Source organism: Candoia aspera, chromosome 2 (genome assembly GCF_035149785.1).
Source record: "Candoia aspera isolate rCanAsp1 chromosome 2, rCanAsp1.hap2, whole genome shotgun sequence".
Classification (NCBI taxonomy): domain Eukaryota; kingdom Metazoa; phylum Chordata; class Lepidosauria; order Squamata; family Boidae; genus Candoia; species Candoia aspera.
The window spans coordinates 159,069,160-159,085,004 of record NC_086154.1 but is presented as its reverse complement, the minus strand read 5'-3'; positions in this window follow the sequence as shown (position 1 = coordinate 159,085,004).

Here is a 15,845-nt window from a genome sequence, read left to right as displayed (position 1 = left end):
CCTGTTTGGAGAACAGCAGGTCCTTATTCTGGAAGCAGCATCCTCTTAACCTAAGGCCTCTGAAGACCTCTTCCTAGGGGGCTGAAATTGCGCCCTAGGCTTTAGCCATCCAATTGGGATACAGAGAGCTTTGGATTTATCCCTCAGTAAGAACAAATGTCATTTACAGGATTCGATGGAAGTCCAGGGGGCCTCCAGGAACCAGAGCCTGGAGGATGTGGAGTCCATTCTCAACTTGGCAAGGTACCTGCTCTCAGCTGATTCTGAAGCCCCAAGAAGACCAAGTCCTTCTCCCAAAACCCAGACTCGGCGGGGCACCTTTGACGGGCCACAAGAGTCTGCAGGAGCCCAAGACCGCTGCCTGCCCACAAGGGGCTTGCGGGGGGAAAAAAGGCCAACTGACTGACTGGCTGGTCTTGGAACGGGGAGGGAGAGCTAGCTGGATGTTCTTTCATGTCTCACTTCTTCCTCCGGTCAGGTCCCAAGTGACACAGAGAATGGTCAAGGAGCAGGAGAGCTCTCACGATGGGGTCACTGCTTCTACCTCAGCGGTAAGGAGGGTTTGCCAACGTGGCTGGTGGCAGTTCATGCCTGAAGGCCTGGGGGCCGGGGAGGAATTGTCACCTGGGCAGCCTGGCCAGGCTGGCAAACTCCAGGACAACACACCCTTGGATTCCTGGAAAGACCTTTACGGCTTCGAAGGCGAAGGAACATCCTTTGGAGGGCCTTTCCAAACAATCCTCCTGCCCTACTCACGTAATTCTCCCTGGTACAATGAAGGCACAGCTGCTCTGAACCTCCTCCTGAGACTGACCCCCCTTCCTGAGTTGAGGAGCCTCTTCCTCAATGGTCCTGCTTCTTCCTCCATTTTCCCCGCCATCTGGAAATGGCATCTGAGGGCAGGGTCCGGCAGTGGGCCCATCTGCTTCTACTTCGACCTCTGTGCTTGGCTTCTTCCCGCCCTCAGTGCAAGTTTCCAGATGGGTGGTTTGTCAAGGAGCTGCCAGATGTCAGGTCACAGCTGGTTGAAGGACATCCATTGAGAAAATGGTGATCAAGGAAGGGGCTGAGTGCATAAGCATCCCCCTTTTCTTGACCCCCTCCAAGGTGAAGGAGGGAGGGATGCGACTTCCAAATGGTGGAACAGTCTTTGATTATGCCTGAATAGAAACAAATGTCATTTGCAGGATTCAATGGAAGTCCAGTGGGCCTCGAGGACCCAGAGCCTGGAAGATGTGGACTCCGTCTCCGATTTGGCAAGGTACCTGCTCTCAGCTGATTCTGAAGCCCCCAAGAAGAGGCTGCAGTACCGTCCCACAGAAAAAAGGCTATGAGAAATGTCTGCTGAGGGGAGGGATAGATTTCTATGGGATGCACGCTCAACCCCCTGGACAGGAAGCCTTTCTCTTCTCTCCTTAATGGGATGGGGGGCCATTTGGGGCAAAAGGGGGACCAGACGATGAAGGCACCTGGGCAGGGAGTGCATGCTTAAAGCACAGGAAAGTAAGCAAGCTTCTGATTGTCCAAAGCCTAACGTTACAGGAGACAGCCCAAAAGGAAAAGGGAGGGGTGGGGAAAGGAAAACAAGGACCCTCCCATCCCACCCTCTGGCCCAGCCGGTCGCAAGGGCTGCTGCTTGGCTGACTGGGGAGGGCCCAAAGCCTGTTTGAGCTGCCACATAAGGGAGGTTCACCTCCTTTCCTTCTCAGCATCTGCTTCTGATAAAAGAAAGAAGGACTCAGGTCAAGCCCCTTGGCAGGCCAGCCGACAGGCTCCTTAGAGCATCCATGTGGCCGCTCTTGAAAGAGGGCCCACAGCTAGTTCTGATCTCTGGGCCCTTCAATCTCTCCCCAGTGATGATGAACCGGAGCAGAAGAGGCAGGGGCTCTACACGATAGAGGAGGTCTCCACCCCATCAGTAAGTTGTGACCAGCTCCTCACCCTTGCAACGGCAGAAGCCCTGTCTCTGCGGGTTTGAAGATAGGTCAGCAGATGGAACGGTGCTGGAGGCCGAGGTGCTATTTCTGGACACGCTCTGGCAAGGACAGGCTACCCATCAGAAGCGTGCTCCTGCTCCCTCTTTTTCTCCTTCAACCTCCCTCTGCTGCTTTGCATCGCCCAGTGCTGCCAGATACCTGGCGGTTCCAACCAGTCAAGACAGAGGGGGAACTCTGCAAGGCTGCCATTTAGCTCACGGAGGGGTTTGGAAAAGGGGTCAGCAAAGAAAGGGCAAAGTGTCCTTGGTGCTCCTTTTTCTACCGAAAACTTCACACGGGTAAACCGAGGACATGTTGCTTCTTCCAATTGGTACAATATTTTTTCCAATATGGTTGCCAGATGCCCCTGACCTTGAGTTGCCTCCCTTAGTCAACATGGCCAGCCCTCGTTCGACAAACTGAAACTGAGAACCCCAAATCCTCTCTTATTTTCCCAAGCGGGGACTAACCCCCTTTAGCCCTGTATTCAGTTGAAGAAGATTTGGGTTGTCATTTTAGGATTCATCAGAAGAATCGCTGCCCTCAAGGAAGACCAGCAGCCTGGGGGATGTGAAGTGGGAAAGGCGTCCTAATCCATCGAGGTAGGCAGCACCTCGGAGAGTGAAGATGTTGTGGCAGCTTCCCCAAGAGGAAGGGTTCAAAGGGTTTGGGGCCTGCACAGGCTGATGAATCTGGAATGAAGGGTGACTCACTGAGTGGTTTTTTGTTTCTCCTGCTTGTCTGAAGATCTCTCTTTAAAATTATTATACCCAAATGTGTTTTGAAAGTGAGGTTTTCGTCGAACCCAGTGCCCTCAAAGGCTCTACTGTGGCTGTGAGGTAGATTTCTCTTCCTGGTCTCCCAGCCGCTTCACTCCTGAGTCGACCGCAAGGATCACCAATTCCTGTGGTCTCCTCATGTGGAGCAGCCATACAGAATGCAGGTGGGCAATCGTTCGGTCACTCCATATACAGAGAGGCTCTGCTGACCTGGACTTGTCGCTGGGCCACCGGTCTGTGCTGGAACGCCGTCTCCGCTTGCTCAGAGATGTCTTACTTTGCTGTAGTCCCCACGTGGAAGCCAGAGGGGAGGTGGCTTTGAATGAGAGGCTGCCCCAGCCCTCTTGTACGCCTCCCCCAATCTCTGTCACTACTTTCGGACCCTGGACCCCCACATTGGGATAAACAAGGGAAATTCTCCCCAGCCCCTGCTAAGAGGTGGGCAAGAGATACCAGGCTGTGCTGGCCTGAAGGGGAAAGGAAGGTCAGATTGCCCAAGAGGCCCAGCAGAGAAGCAAGGCGGCATCTCTGGCCCCTCTCTGTGCTTTGTGCCACACGTGATTGTGCTTTTGCGCTGCTCATGAACAGACAGCTTCCCACACGAAAGGCAGAGGCCAAAGGCCACCAAGAGAGTCAGCCACTGGGCTGCCCGGCCACTCCTGGCTCCGAGAGAGCCGCCATCCTTGTGTAGGTTCAAAAAGTGGGCCTTGGCGATGTTTCCCTGGGGGCGGAGAGAACGAGGCTCCAAGCCTGCCCATAAAGTGCCTAGGTCAGTGGGCACCAGAGTGGAAGACCTTCCTGTGCTGTTGCCAGGTTCCAAGTCCTTCTCCCAAAACCCAGACTTGGTGGGGCACCATTGACGGGCCACAAGAGTCTGCAGGAGCCCGAGACCGCTTCCTGTCCACAAGGGGCTTGCAGGGGAAAAAAGGGCCAACTGACTGACTGGCCGGTCTTGGAAAGGGGAGGCTGAGCTAGCTGGATGTTCCTTCACGCCTGACTTTCTTCCTCCGGTCAGGTCCCAAATGGCACGGAGACGAATCGAGCGGGAAAGCTCTCATGATAGGGTCACCGCTTCCACCTCAGGGGTAAGGAGGGTTTGGCAATGTGGCCGGTGGGAGTTCATGCCTCGAGTATGTGGGGAGGGAGGAATTCCTGCCTGGGCAGCCCAGCCAGGCTGGCAAACCCGAGGACAACAGACCCTTGGATTCCTGGAAAGACCTTTAGGGCTTGGAGGGCCAAGGAACAACCTTTGGAGAGCCTTTCCAAGCAATCCTCCCGCCCCACTCGCGAAATTCTCCCGGGCACAATTGAGGCACAGCTGCTCTGAACCTCCTCCTGACGCTCCCCCCCTCCTGGGTTGAGGAGCCTCTTCCTCAACGGTCCCGCTTCTTCCTCCTCCATTGTCCCCGCCATGTGCAAAGGGCATCCGAGGGCAGGGACCGGCCGCAGACCCATCTGCCTCTACTCCACCCTCCGTGCCTGGCTTCTCCCTGCCCCCGGTGCAAGATTCCAGATGGGTGGTTTGTCAAGTAGCTGCCAGATGTCAGGTCATGGCTGGTGGAGACATCCAGTGACAAAATGGTGATCGAGGAAGGTGCTGAGTGCATAAGCATCCCCCTTTTCCTGACCCCCTCCGAGGCGAAAGGAGAGAGGGATGCGACTTCCAAATGGCGGAAGGGTCTTTGATTATGCCTTAATACAAACAAATGTCATTTCCAGGATTCGATGGAAGTCCAGGGGGCCTCCAGGACCCACAGCCTGGAAGATGTGGACTCTGTCTCCGATTCAGCAAGGTACCTGCTCTCAGCTCATTCTGAAGCCCCCTGCAGTTCTGTCCCACAGAAAAAAGGCTATGAGAAATGTCTGCTGAGGGGAGGGATAGATTTCTATGGGATACACACTCAACCCCCTGGACAGGAAGCCTTTCTCTTCTCTCCTAATCAATGGGATGGGGGGCCATTTGGGGCCAAGGGGGGACCAGACGATGAAGGTGCCTGGGCAGGGAACGCATGCTTAAAGCATAGCAAAGTAAGCAAGCTTCTGATTGTCCAAAGCCTAACTTTAAATGACACAGCACAAAAGGAAAAGGGAGGGGTGGGAAAAGGAAAAGGAAAAGAAGGACTCTCCCATCCCACCCTCTGGCCCAGCCGGTCGCAAGGGCTGCTGCTTGGCTGACTGGGGAGGGGCCAAAGCCTGTTTGAGCTGCCACATAAGGGAGGTTCACCTCCTTTCCTTCTCAGCATCTGCTTCTGATAAAAGGAAGGAGGACTCAGGTCAACCCCCTTGGCAGGCCAGCCGACAGGCTCCTTAGAGCATCCATGTGGCCGCTCTTGAAAGAGGGCCCACAGCTAGTTTTGATCTCTGGGCCCTTCAATCTCTCCCCAGTGATGACGAACCGGAGCAGAAGAGGCAGGGGCTCTACACGATGGAGGAGGTCTCCACCCCATCAGTAAGTTGTGACCAGCTCCTCACCCTTGCAACGGCAGAAGCCCTGTCTCTGCGGGTTTGAAGATAGGTCAGCAGATGGAACGGCGCTGGAGGCCGAGGTGCTATTTATGGACACGCTCTGCAAGGACAGGCTACCCATCAGAAGCGTGCTCCTGCTCCCTCCTTTTCTCCTTCAACCTCCCTCTGCTGCTTTGCATCGCCCAGTGCTGCCAGATACCTGGCGGTTCCAACCAGTCAAGATAGATGGGGAACTCTGCAGGGCTGGGATTGAGCTCACGGAGGGGTTTGGAAAAGCTGTTGGCAAAGAAAGTGTCCTCGCTGCTCCTTTTTCTACTGAAAACTCCATGTGGGTAAAGCGAGGACAGTTGCATCTGCCAATTGGTGCAATCTTCTTTCCAAACCGGTTGCCAGATGCCCCTGACCTTGAGTTGCCTCCCTTAGTCAAGATGGCCAGCCCTCATTCGACGAACTGAAACTGAGAACCCCAAATCCTCTCTTATTTTCCCAAGCGGGGACTAACCCCCTTTAGCCCTGTATTCAGTTGAAGAACATTTGGGTTGTCATTTTAGGAGTCCTCAGAAGAACCCCTGCCCTCAGGCAAGACCGGCAGCCTGGGGGACGTGCAGTGGGAAACAGGTCCCAATCCATCGAGGTAGGCAGCACCTCGGAGGGTGAAGATGTTGTGGCAGCCTCCCTAAGGGGGAGGGTTCAAAGGCTTTGAGGCCTGCACAGGCTGATGATTTGTTTCTGAGAGGCTGGGATAGCAGATCCCTCCTCCCATTCTGCCCTCTTTTGTGTCCTTTCTCCTAGGAGCGAAAAGGGACAGACTGCAGAGGAGGCACTGGAGGCCCACATCTCTTCCAGCCCCTGGGTAAAGAAGGGCGAGCTGTTTTCTGTTGGGCAGGGCCACGGGGAGGGGCTCCCTCTGTTCAGGTCTCCCACCCCGAGTGTACCATGCAGGGGTGCTGGGGGGTGCTGGGCCCTTGGGGCAACTTGCCCTGACTGGTGGCCTAAAAGGATGCGACCCCCTGCCCACGCCTTTCCTTTCTCTGCTTCATCCTCTCCAGCGCCCTGCTGCTTCCAGGCAGGGCTTTAACAGGAAAAGCGTACTTTTCCGGGGGATGGGTGGGGCGGGGCAGTGGATTCCTCCAACTTGGGAGACGTATCATGCAGCAGAAGCACCGTTCTGGCCAGGCATCCTGCATTTGATAGGCCTTCCCTTTATTCTAGAATCCCCAAGACCCATGAAAATCGCAATTCTGAGGCACTTCCCCCTTTGTGGCCACAGAGGAATCATTGTCATTCACAGGATTCCCCTGACGAAGGCCAAGAGACCTTGGACGATGTCAGCAGCCTGCAGGAGGAGGCCTGGGACCCCAGTCTCAGTTCAGACAGGTGCCCTATTTTTCAGCGGTACAACCATTGAGGAACTGCCACCCCTTCCCCACAATACTTGGCGGAAAGGCATGAGGCCTTTCCCGCTCATTTATTTTAAACAGTGTTTGGTGGAAGCCTTGCAAGATGGTGGCTACTGCAGATAGAAATGCTTCTCTTTTCTCCCAATGGAGTGAAGGACCTACTGGGAAGCTGGTGGTCTGAGGGCGTGAGACAAAATGTCACCCGGCCACTTGATGGCGGAGGGACCTGTCCAGGGAACAGAGGGGCCCTTGGTCGGATCCTGCACCGTTCCGTCTCAGCTGTACTTCTCTGTCCTCCTCCAGAAGCTTAGTTTCAGATGACTCCCTTCCAGATGACAAACTGACCTCTAATCTAGGTCTAATCATCCCATATCCCTCCTCTCAACAGCGGGTCAGGGGAAGAAATGTACAGCTCGGACCCAGACTCGGACCCGGACCCGGTCAACCACCTCGCGGGCATGTCAAGTAAGGCTTGTCACTCAGGGTTAAACTGAGGGCTTCCCCAGAGAAAGACCTCTTCCTGCAACCTCCAGTTCAGCCCTCCCCTGGAGGAATCGGCCTTTCACCATCACTTCCGTTTCCTCTTCCTTTCTCTCTTGCCTATGCAGAAAGCGCCGGATAAGATCTGCCGCCTGGCCTCCACTTGCTCCGTTGGACTGAGCCAGGTCGTGCCCTCCCTACATGTCGTGGCCCGGAAGAACATGCAACTGGTCACGCAGCGCCCCTTAGAGCTGCCGTGGAGGTAGGCAGGGGTGCAGGTTCTTCCTCCCTTGAGTTGCAGGGAAGTCCAACATCAGGCTGACTCTTCTGTGTTCCTCCCTGTGGACCTGGGATAGGCAGAAGGGTCTGACATGGTTGCCGCCTGATTTTCTTCCCAGCACCTGCGGTGAGCTGCTCTGGGCCATCATCGCCTCATCATACGGCAGCGGGGATAAGGTCCTGTCCCTTCTCCTGGCAAAGGTGAAGGAGGTCCCTTGGCTGCCTCAGGGAGAGGAACAGTCCACCCATCCTCTTCCTGCCACTCCGGTAAGGGCTAGAGCTCAGAAGTAGGTGGTCCTTTTGTATGCCCAGACTTCAACCTCCCTCTTGGAGATGCCATCGTGTCCCTGTGTCTGTGGGCTCCCAACAGGCAAACGAGAAGACACTTCTCGAATCCTGCTTGGGAGGGAGGGAAGGCCCTTTGGGTGGTGAGGGTCGACAGAGAGAGCGATTCTACCAAGAGTCAGCGTGGGCTCCATTAGCCAACTTTCCTTAGGAGCTCTGTGGGTAAAGCAGACGCTCCTTCTCTCCTCAGGCCTTCTCTCCTCTGCCTGGTGGATATCATCATCAAAGGCGCCAGGCAGCAGAATATATCAGCTGAAGGAGAGGACCATCTGCCTCTGGAGTAAGCAGCGGCACTGGGAAGGAGAAACCTCCTTCTCCTTCTTGGGCTCCCACATCCAAGCGACACTTCTGGTTTAGCAATACCCCCCTGGCCCTGCAAGTCCTCTCCTCAGATAGGCCGGGTGTTGCATAGGCCCCAGGAAAAAAAGCTCTCCAGCACGTAGTGCTCCCAGCTTGGCTGCCTTGCTTTTCTCATGAGGTCTGTCCTGAAGCTTTGAGGAAAAGAAAGAAAATGCAATCTGTGGCCTCCGTGATGTTTCTGGAGCACCCTTGCACTTGGGTGGAGGGACCAACTCACGCAGATGCAGCAAATCCCATTTGGTGGTGAACGGCTGCAAGGGAGAAGGAAAGCCCCTCTGGAGCTCCCTCCCTCTTTGCTCTTCTCGTGGCGTTCCAGGGAAAGGAGGGAGAGAAGCTGCGGAGGGAAGCTTCCCTGTGGGCATCACGCAAAGGGTTTCTTTTGCCCCTCAGACTACGGGATCATGCCTTGGTGACTCTGGCCTTCTTTCCTCTGCAGGGAGACGGTTGGCACCATCCAGGTGCTGCTGGCCAGGGAGGCACACCTGACCCTGAGGGAGACCTGCGGGGAGCTGTTGTGCCGCCCCAGCTGCTGCCTCCAGGGCGTGGCCGTGTTGGTGACGTAAGACAGAGGGCAAAGGGCAGCTTTTCTCCCCAAAGAGAACCTTTCTTCTCCCCTTCCAGCCCAGCCTGGCCTGTCCGTCTGATGGCTTTTTCTCAAAAGAGCTTTGGTGTGTTGCAGGGCCCTCGTGGAGACCTCTTGTCCTGCCATGTGCAGCCTCCAGAGACATCTCAGTTCTGTCCTGGAGAAGGAAGAGGCAAAGGAGCATTCAGCTGCAGCGCTGGCCTTCTTTATTGAGGTGGGAAAATCCCCCCCGCCCCAGTCTCTTGGATCGATCCAGGGAGGCAATGGGAGTTGGCTGAGCAGGGTGATGCAGAGGAGAAAACGGGGGTTGCCCCAGGCCACCTTTAGGCAGGGATCAAGCTCCAAAACCCATCTCTCTTGCTTTCCCTGCCGCTCAAGGAGAGCCTAGAGGCATGTTCCTGCTTCCCCAAAGAGCAAGGGTGAAGCATCTTCCCTGGGGGCCCTTTGGGCACCACCTCCCCAGTGAAGCTGCTCACTCCTTCCTTTTCCTCCTCTGGCCACTGACGGGCCTTCGACCGCTCTGCTCTCTTTCAGCTGCTGACTAACTACAGGGGCCAAGCCCCCATGGAGAAGACCTGGAAGCTGCTCATGGCTCGGCTGGAACACCCCAGCCGGACCGTTCGCCAACTGAGCAGGAAGGGTCTTCTCCATCTCTGCGAGAACTACAAGATGGTAAGTGGCCCTCACCCACAGGGGACAGACAAATGCGGAGCTTCTCCTCTTCGGACACAACTGTAGAGGATGCTTCCTTCCAGGAAGCACCTTCACTTTAGAATTGCAGCAATAATGTTGCTGGCCTGGACAGATTTAGCCAGTGGGCCTTCTTACCCCAGGATGAGATCTAACCCCCTAGTCTAGGCAAGATGGAGCGCGTGGGGAGGTGGCAGATCTTCCTTTTACTCAGTCCTGGGGATGAGGATGGCTTGCTGCTCTCACGTTCCATCTTCACTTCGATCTCTCTCAGAGCTGAGAGTAGGTTGCTAGCTAAGATACCCAACTGTGATCAGAAAAGGTTAGGTTTCTCTTCTCTCTTTCCTTGGAGGAGAGTTTTTCCAATCTCCCATTTCCTCTGCAGATCATGAGGCCCGAGGAGCTGTGCCATGCTGTCCTCGGTGGGCTCTGCAGTTCCAGCCCTGCCATCACCTTGCAGTTCTTGGACTTGGCAGAGCAGCTCGGCCTCCAGACACAGGAGGATGTTTGGACGCCTCCTTGGCTGCCCAGTACTGCTCGCTCTTCCACCACGTGAGTCCTCAGCTCCTCCTTGCTTGGAAGAGGAGGAAAAAGTTAACGGAAACCTTAACTGGGAGTCTACACGGGACCCATTCCTTGCAGGACAAGAAAAAAAAAGTCTTTTCCTTGGTCCTTCACAGGAAGCAGCAACCATTTGATGGGCAGCCTTGAAGTATATCTGGCCTCTTCTGCAGCACCGGAAAGATCTTGAGGGGACAGCAGCCATCCACACCCTCATTGCGGTGCTGATGCACGTGGAGGATGTTGAGGAGAAGGTGGCGAAGGTGAGGGCCCAGCTTGCCTGGGAAAAGAGGGTTGCAGCTTGGCTAGCTGACTCACTCGAGGAAAGCAGTAGAAGAATGGCCCCAGCTTTTTTCTCTCCTCTGTTCTTGAAGGCAGCAAAAGATACCCTGCAGCACCTGGCAGAGGCTCTCCATTGGCACCTTGGGGGCACCCTCCTGGCGGGGAGGACTTACAGCCTGCAGGAGCTTCTGCATCAAATCGCCAAGCGCCTGGTAAGAGCCCTTCTCTGGCTCCCGTTCCCCTCTAGAGTGAGAGGCATGGGTGGGGCACGCAGCACTTGGCGATCTCCCACCTCTGTCTCTTCTGCCTCTTCTCCTCGATTCGGTTCCCCATCTCGGAGGGGCAGTTGGGGATGGAGGTGTTCACCTGCCTTTCGTACTTTAAGAGCAAGCCGGCTTCAGTGAGGAGAACGGCTGCCATGTTCATTGGTAATGGAAAGAGAAGCCTCTTTGTGGGCAATCAGGCGGGAGGTCTCATCCCCCAGGTTCAGGGTTTCTCCTGCCCAGGAATAGCCACATTTCAGCCAAAAAAGCACGCCCCCCTGCAGGCTTCCATAGACATAAACTTCCTGTTTGGGCCATGGACCTTCCTTTAGCCCAGGCAAGGCATGAGCCTGTAGTCCTCTTGCTGAGCTTCTCATTTCCCCTGGGATCAAAGGCCTGGGGAGTTCTGGAGTTACGGCTGCAATCAGTTGAGAATTGGGCTTTGAAAGAGACAGTGGTGTGTTTTTCTCCCTCTTTTCCTCTACAGGTCACCTGCTTCATCTGAATGGCAGCCTCCTCACGGAAGGGACAGTTCCCACCTACCTTGCTTGTAAGTAATGGCTGTGCAAAGTGATAAGAGGAACAGCTTTGGGTTTGCAGTGTGGGGAAGGGAAGGAGGGAGCGAAGGATTGTGCAGGATGCATTTTGACGCTCTGGTCTAAATTTTTTCTTTGCAGATCTGGAAAAGCTTCTGGGTGACCAGGACCCTGCAGTCAGGCGAGTCGCCCAGAGAACGAAAGCTTTGGTGGAAAAGGCCTTCTCCCTCCACTCTGCAGATGGGCTGGTGGCTGCCGTCCGGCGCTTGGCAGCAGGCTGTAGGCGGCAACGATACCCCCCCGAATGTGACGGCCTTTCCATCTGATGGACCGGTGAGGGAAGCTGGGCAGCAGCTGCCCAGGTGTCAGATGGAGGCTAACGGAGGGAAAGCAGGGGACGAGGGGCAGGGTTTTCCTCTGATGGGACGGGACTTGCCGTGGCCTGAGTCGGCTCTCTTAGGGTGGGGCCAAAAGCAGAGGACCTTCCCATGGAGGGAGGAATGTCCCCTGACGGGCTTCCTCCCAGTTAAGCTTGAGGCAAGGCTTGCGAGCAGAGAAACCGACTGCCTGATACGTCTGTGTCTTTTCAGGAATTTGAGCACTTCCTCCCGCACCAGGGAACATCTTGCGGCACCGCAGAGAAAGGCAGCTAGGGTGCCATACCATCCCCTTGCTATGCACAAAAGTCAGTTGCCGGGTGATGGGGCTGGGAAGGAATTTTGCCCATAAAATGCCGCTGGAATTGGCCAGTGGGCTTCTTGCCTTCCCTGTAGTAACAGTCATCCTAAGTTGGCTGTTGATGTATTACAGTTGTTCAGGAAATAGAGAAATGCTCCTTTTGACCATGTCGCTTAAGTTATCTCCTGTGCTTGCTCCATTCTGTTTCTTCATCAGTGACCAAAGAGTAAAAATGTTATAAAAATCGTCAAGAGCATTGGTGTTGAAATACTGCCAAGAGTGGAGAAGGAAGAGAAATCAGTGCTGCTCTGTATGTCAGTCCATTGGGAGGCAGGCCTGGAGCCGAGGAGCAAATCCACCCGCGTTGGGACGGTGAGTCCTCTTCCCCCCTTCCCAGTGGACAGGGGGGATCACGCAGGTTCCTATCAGAAGACCCAGGGACCGTTTCCTCTCGCCCTGCTCACACGGAGCCCTTTCTCCCTCTCTCACTTTAGAGCACCTTTCATTCGTATCGGTCGTTGGGATGGTTTTGAAAGGAGAAGGAGCCAGGCCAGAGCAGGCAAAGGACTTGAGACCAGATGCAGCAGGCTTTGAGCCATGGAGAAGAGAGGATGGCAGCTTTTGTCACCCGCCCAGAAGAAGATGCACCCTCCTGATTTTCCTGTTTGTATAAAAGAGGTATTTGGCATCTCAAATAGCCAATGGGAATCATTATGGGCAAATGAGAAAGCTCATCTGCTTCCCACTCAGGAGCCCTAGTGTTGTAGAATTGAACTGAGCAGGAACACTTGTAAGAGGATATCCTCCTGAACGTGAAGAGAGTGCTAAAAGAATACTGAGTAATTAAGTAGCAGAACAACCCTTTAAAGAAATAAAAGAAATGCTCACAATATAGCTGTATAGAATGTAGATAGCTTGCTTAGTCCAGCTATTAATGAATGCTAGCTGGTACTCTTTGTATTTGAAGTGAAAGTTAGGTTTTATTTTTTAAGAAAACCAGTTTCTACATAAACTCAATCTTGAAGAGAGGGAAGCACGAGAGAGAGAGAGAGAGAGTCATTTAACTAACAATTGAGCCAGTGGGAAACAGACACAGGGACCGCCTGTGAAGGCCCTTCCCCTCATTTGTCTCTTGCCATCTGTCTAGTGACCAGAACAGCTGATATGTGCGAGCTTCTGGGTGAAGAATGGCGAGCGAAGACGTCTCCAAAACAGCAGAGACGACGACTGCGACTAAGACTGAAGTGTCAAGGCCAGCTCTGATTCCTTGGAAGGTGAACCCCCAGTTGCCCCAGGAGAGGAAATAACTACCAGCCAAGTGGCAACAGAAATCTTGAGTGCCCCATTGACCTGGTGGCTGGTGCCAAGATTCCAGTCGCCTGGATTTACCCACTTTCAGAGCCAGAGTGATCAACGTTGCAGGACTTCATTGAGAAAAATCTGAAGAGGAGGTTTCTAAGGGCTTCTTCCTCACCTGCAGCTGCTCCTGCCTTGGTTGTCAAGAAAAAAATCAGGGGAGCTCAGGATGTGTAATGACTACCAGCTGCTAAACCAGATCACCATCAGGAATCGCTACCCCCCGCCTCTCCTTTCCGAGCTCTTAGAGAGGTTACATGGCCCCAAAGTTTTTACCAAGCTCGACCTCTGTGGAGCTTACAACCTAGTGCATATCCAGAGTGGTGAGGAATAGAAGACCTCCTTTGGCACCCGCTATGGCCACTTTGAATACACATTCTCCTCTTCTCTTCTCTCTCTGACCATGAGAAGTATGTCAGTATGGTATTACAGTGCCTCAGGGAAAATCATTTTTGCCAAACTTGACACATGTGAATTTGAGAAGAAGACTATTGATTTCTTGGGTCAGCGCATTTCTTCAGATGGCGTCACCATGTATCCTGATAAAGTGAAAGCACTTCTGACTTGGCAACCACCACGCAGAACGAAGGATGTTCCGGGTTTGCTGGGCTTTGTCAATTATTATAGAACTTTTATACTGGCCTTTGACTCACCTATTGTGAAAGAAAACACCTTTCGTTTTGGATGAAGATACACAACAGGCTTTTGAAGCCTTAAAGACAGCTTGCGCATCAGAACCCATCCTGTGGCGTCCAGTCCCTGCACAACCCTTCATTGTAGAAACTGATGCTTTTGATGTGGCCATAGTGGTGGTGCTACTACAAGCTGGCCAGCATTCAACCACCTTGTTCCCATGTGCGTAGTCCTAATGGAAACTTACAACATCCTAACAGAACTAGTGGTCAGGTAAACCATGTAAACGGTGTATACAGGTAGTCCTCGCTTAATGATCTCTCACTTAAGGACCATTCAAAGTTGCAATAGCCTTGGAAAGGGTGCTTTACATGCCTGTTAAGCACTTCCAGCCACCATAAAACATCCCGCCGCCGGTCATGTGATTGTATATCGGGTGCTTAACAACCGGCTTGCATTTATGACCAGTTGCCAAGTGCCCCACGATCATGTGGTCGCCATTTGCAATCTTCTCTGCCGGCTTCCCCAGAAAGTCAGTGGGGAAGGTGACAGCATAGGTTGGAAGCAGAGGGGATGGAGGGGAAGATAAATCCATGGTGGCACTGCAGGAGCGAAGCTCAAATCTCCAGGATTTGGGCTCTGTTCCTGCAGCCTGACAAAGGGTGTCCCCTCCCCTCCCCACATGGAGGGGCACTCCTTCGTGGGGCTGCAGGAGCAAAGCTCAAATCTCCAGGATTTGGGCTCTGTTCCTGCAGCCTGACAAAGGGTGTCCCCTCCCCTCCCCACATGGAGGGGAACTACTTCGTGGGGCTGCAGGAGCGAAGCTCAAATCTCCAGGATTTGGGCTCTGTTCCTGCAGCCTGACAAAGGGTGTCCCCTCCCCTCCCCACATGGAGGGGCACTCCTTCGTGGGGCTGCAGGAGCAAAGCTCAAATCTCCAGGATTTGGGCTCTGTTCCTGCAGCCTGCCAAAGGGTGTCCTCTCCCCTCCCTGCATGGAGGGGAACTCCGTGGGGCTGCAGGAGCGAAGCTCAAATCTTCAGGATTTGGGCTTCATTCCTGCAGCCTGTCCACCCATGTCCCCTCCCCTCCCCGCATGGAGGGGAACTCCTTCGTAGGGCTGCAGGAGCAAAGCTCAAATCTTCAGGATTTGGGCTCCGTTCCTGTAACCTGCTGAACCATGTCCCCTCTCCTCCCCCCATGAACTCCTTTGTGTGGCTGCAGGAGCGAAGCTCAAATCTTCAGGACTTGGGCTTCGTTCCTACAGCCTGCCAAAGGTTTCCCATCCTCTCCGTCCCCTTCGTTCCCTCCACTTCCAACCTTCCTTGTCGGCTTCCCCATTGACTTTCTGGGGCAGCCAGCAGAGAAGATTGAAAATGGTGATGACGTGATCGAGGGGCACTTGGCAACTGGTTGTAAATGAGAGCCAGTTGCCAAGGACCCGAAATACAATGACATGACCACGGTGTGTCTGTGTGTGTGTGTGTGTGTGTGTGTGTGTGTGAGATGTTTTATGATGGCCAGAAGTGCTTAACGGGCATGTAAAGCACCCTTTCCAAGGCTATCATAATGTTGAATGGTTGTTCAGTGACCAATCTATAAGCGAGGATTACCTGTATCTACCGTTTACATGGTTTACCTGACCACGGTTTCAGATCGTGGCCCACAATTCATTGCTAAGTTTTGGCAAGAACTTTCCTAAGGTCTAGAGGTTGAGATCAACTTATCTTCTGTGTATCTTCTGTGTATTTGGAGAGACAGATGGAACAGGTGAATCAGATTCTGGAGCAATATCTCAGATGTTTTTTTACCTACCAGCAAGACAACTGGGTAGACCTCCTAGCACAGCCAGAGTTTGCTTATAACAGTGCTCGGCATACCTCCAGCTAAATGATGCCATTCATGGCTAACTGTAGCTTGCACCTCCTATTCTTTCCACTGAGTTCACCAGCTTCTTCTGTTCCAGCCTTGGATCAGCTCTTGCAGGAACTGCAAGCAACTCATCAAGTTCTCCAAGATCAGTTACAAAAGGCCAAGGATGATTATCAATGGTTTGCTGAGCATCACTGCCAGGCAGGTCTACTGATAGCCATGGGGGACTTAGTGTGGTTTTCATTTAAGAAGCTTGCTACTCGTCAGCCGCCAAAGAAATTGGATCACCGCTTCCTGGGACCATTCC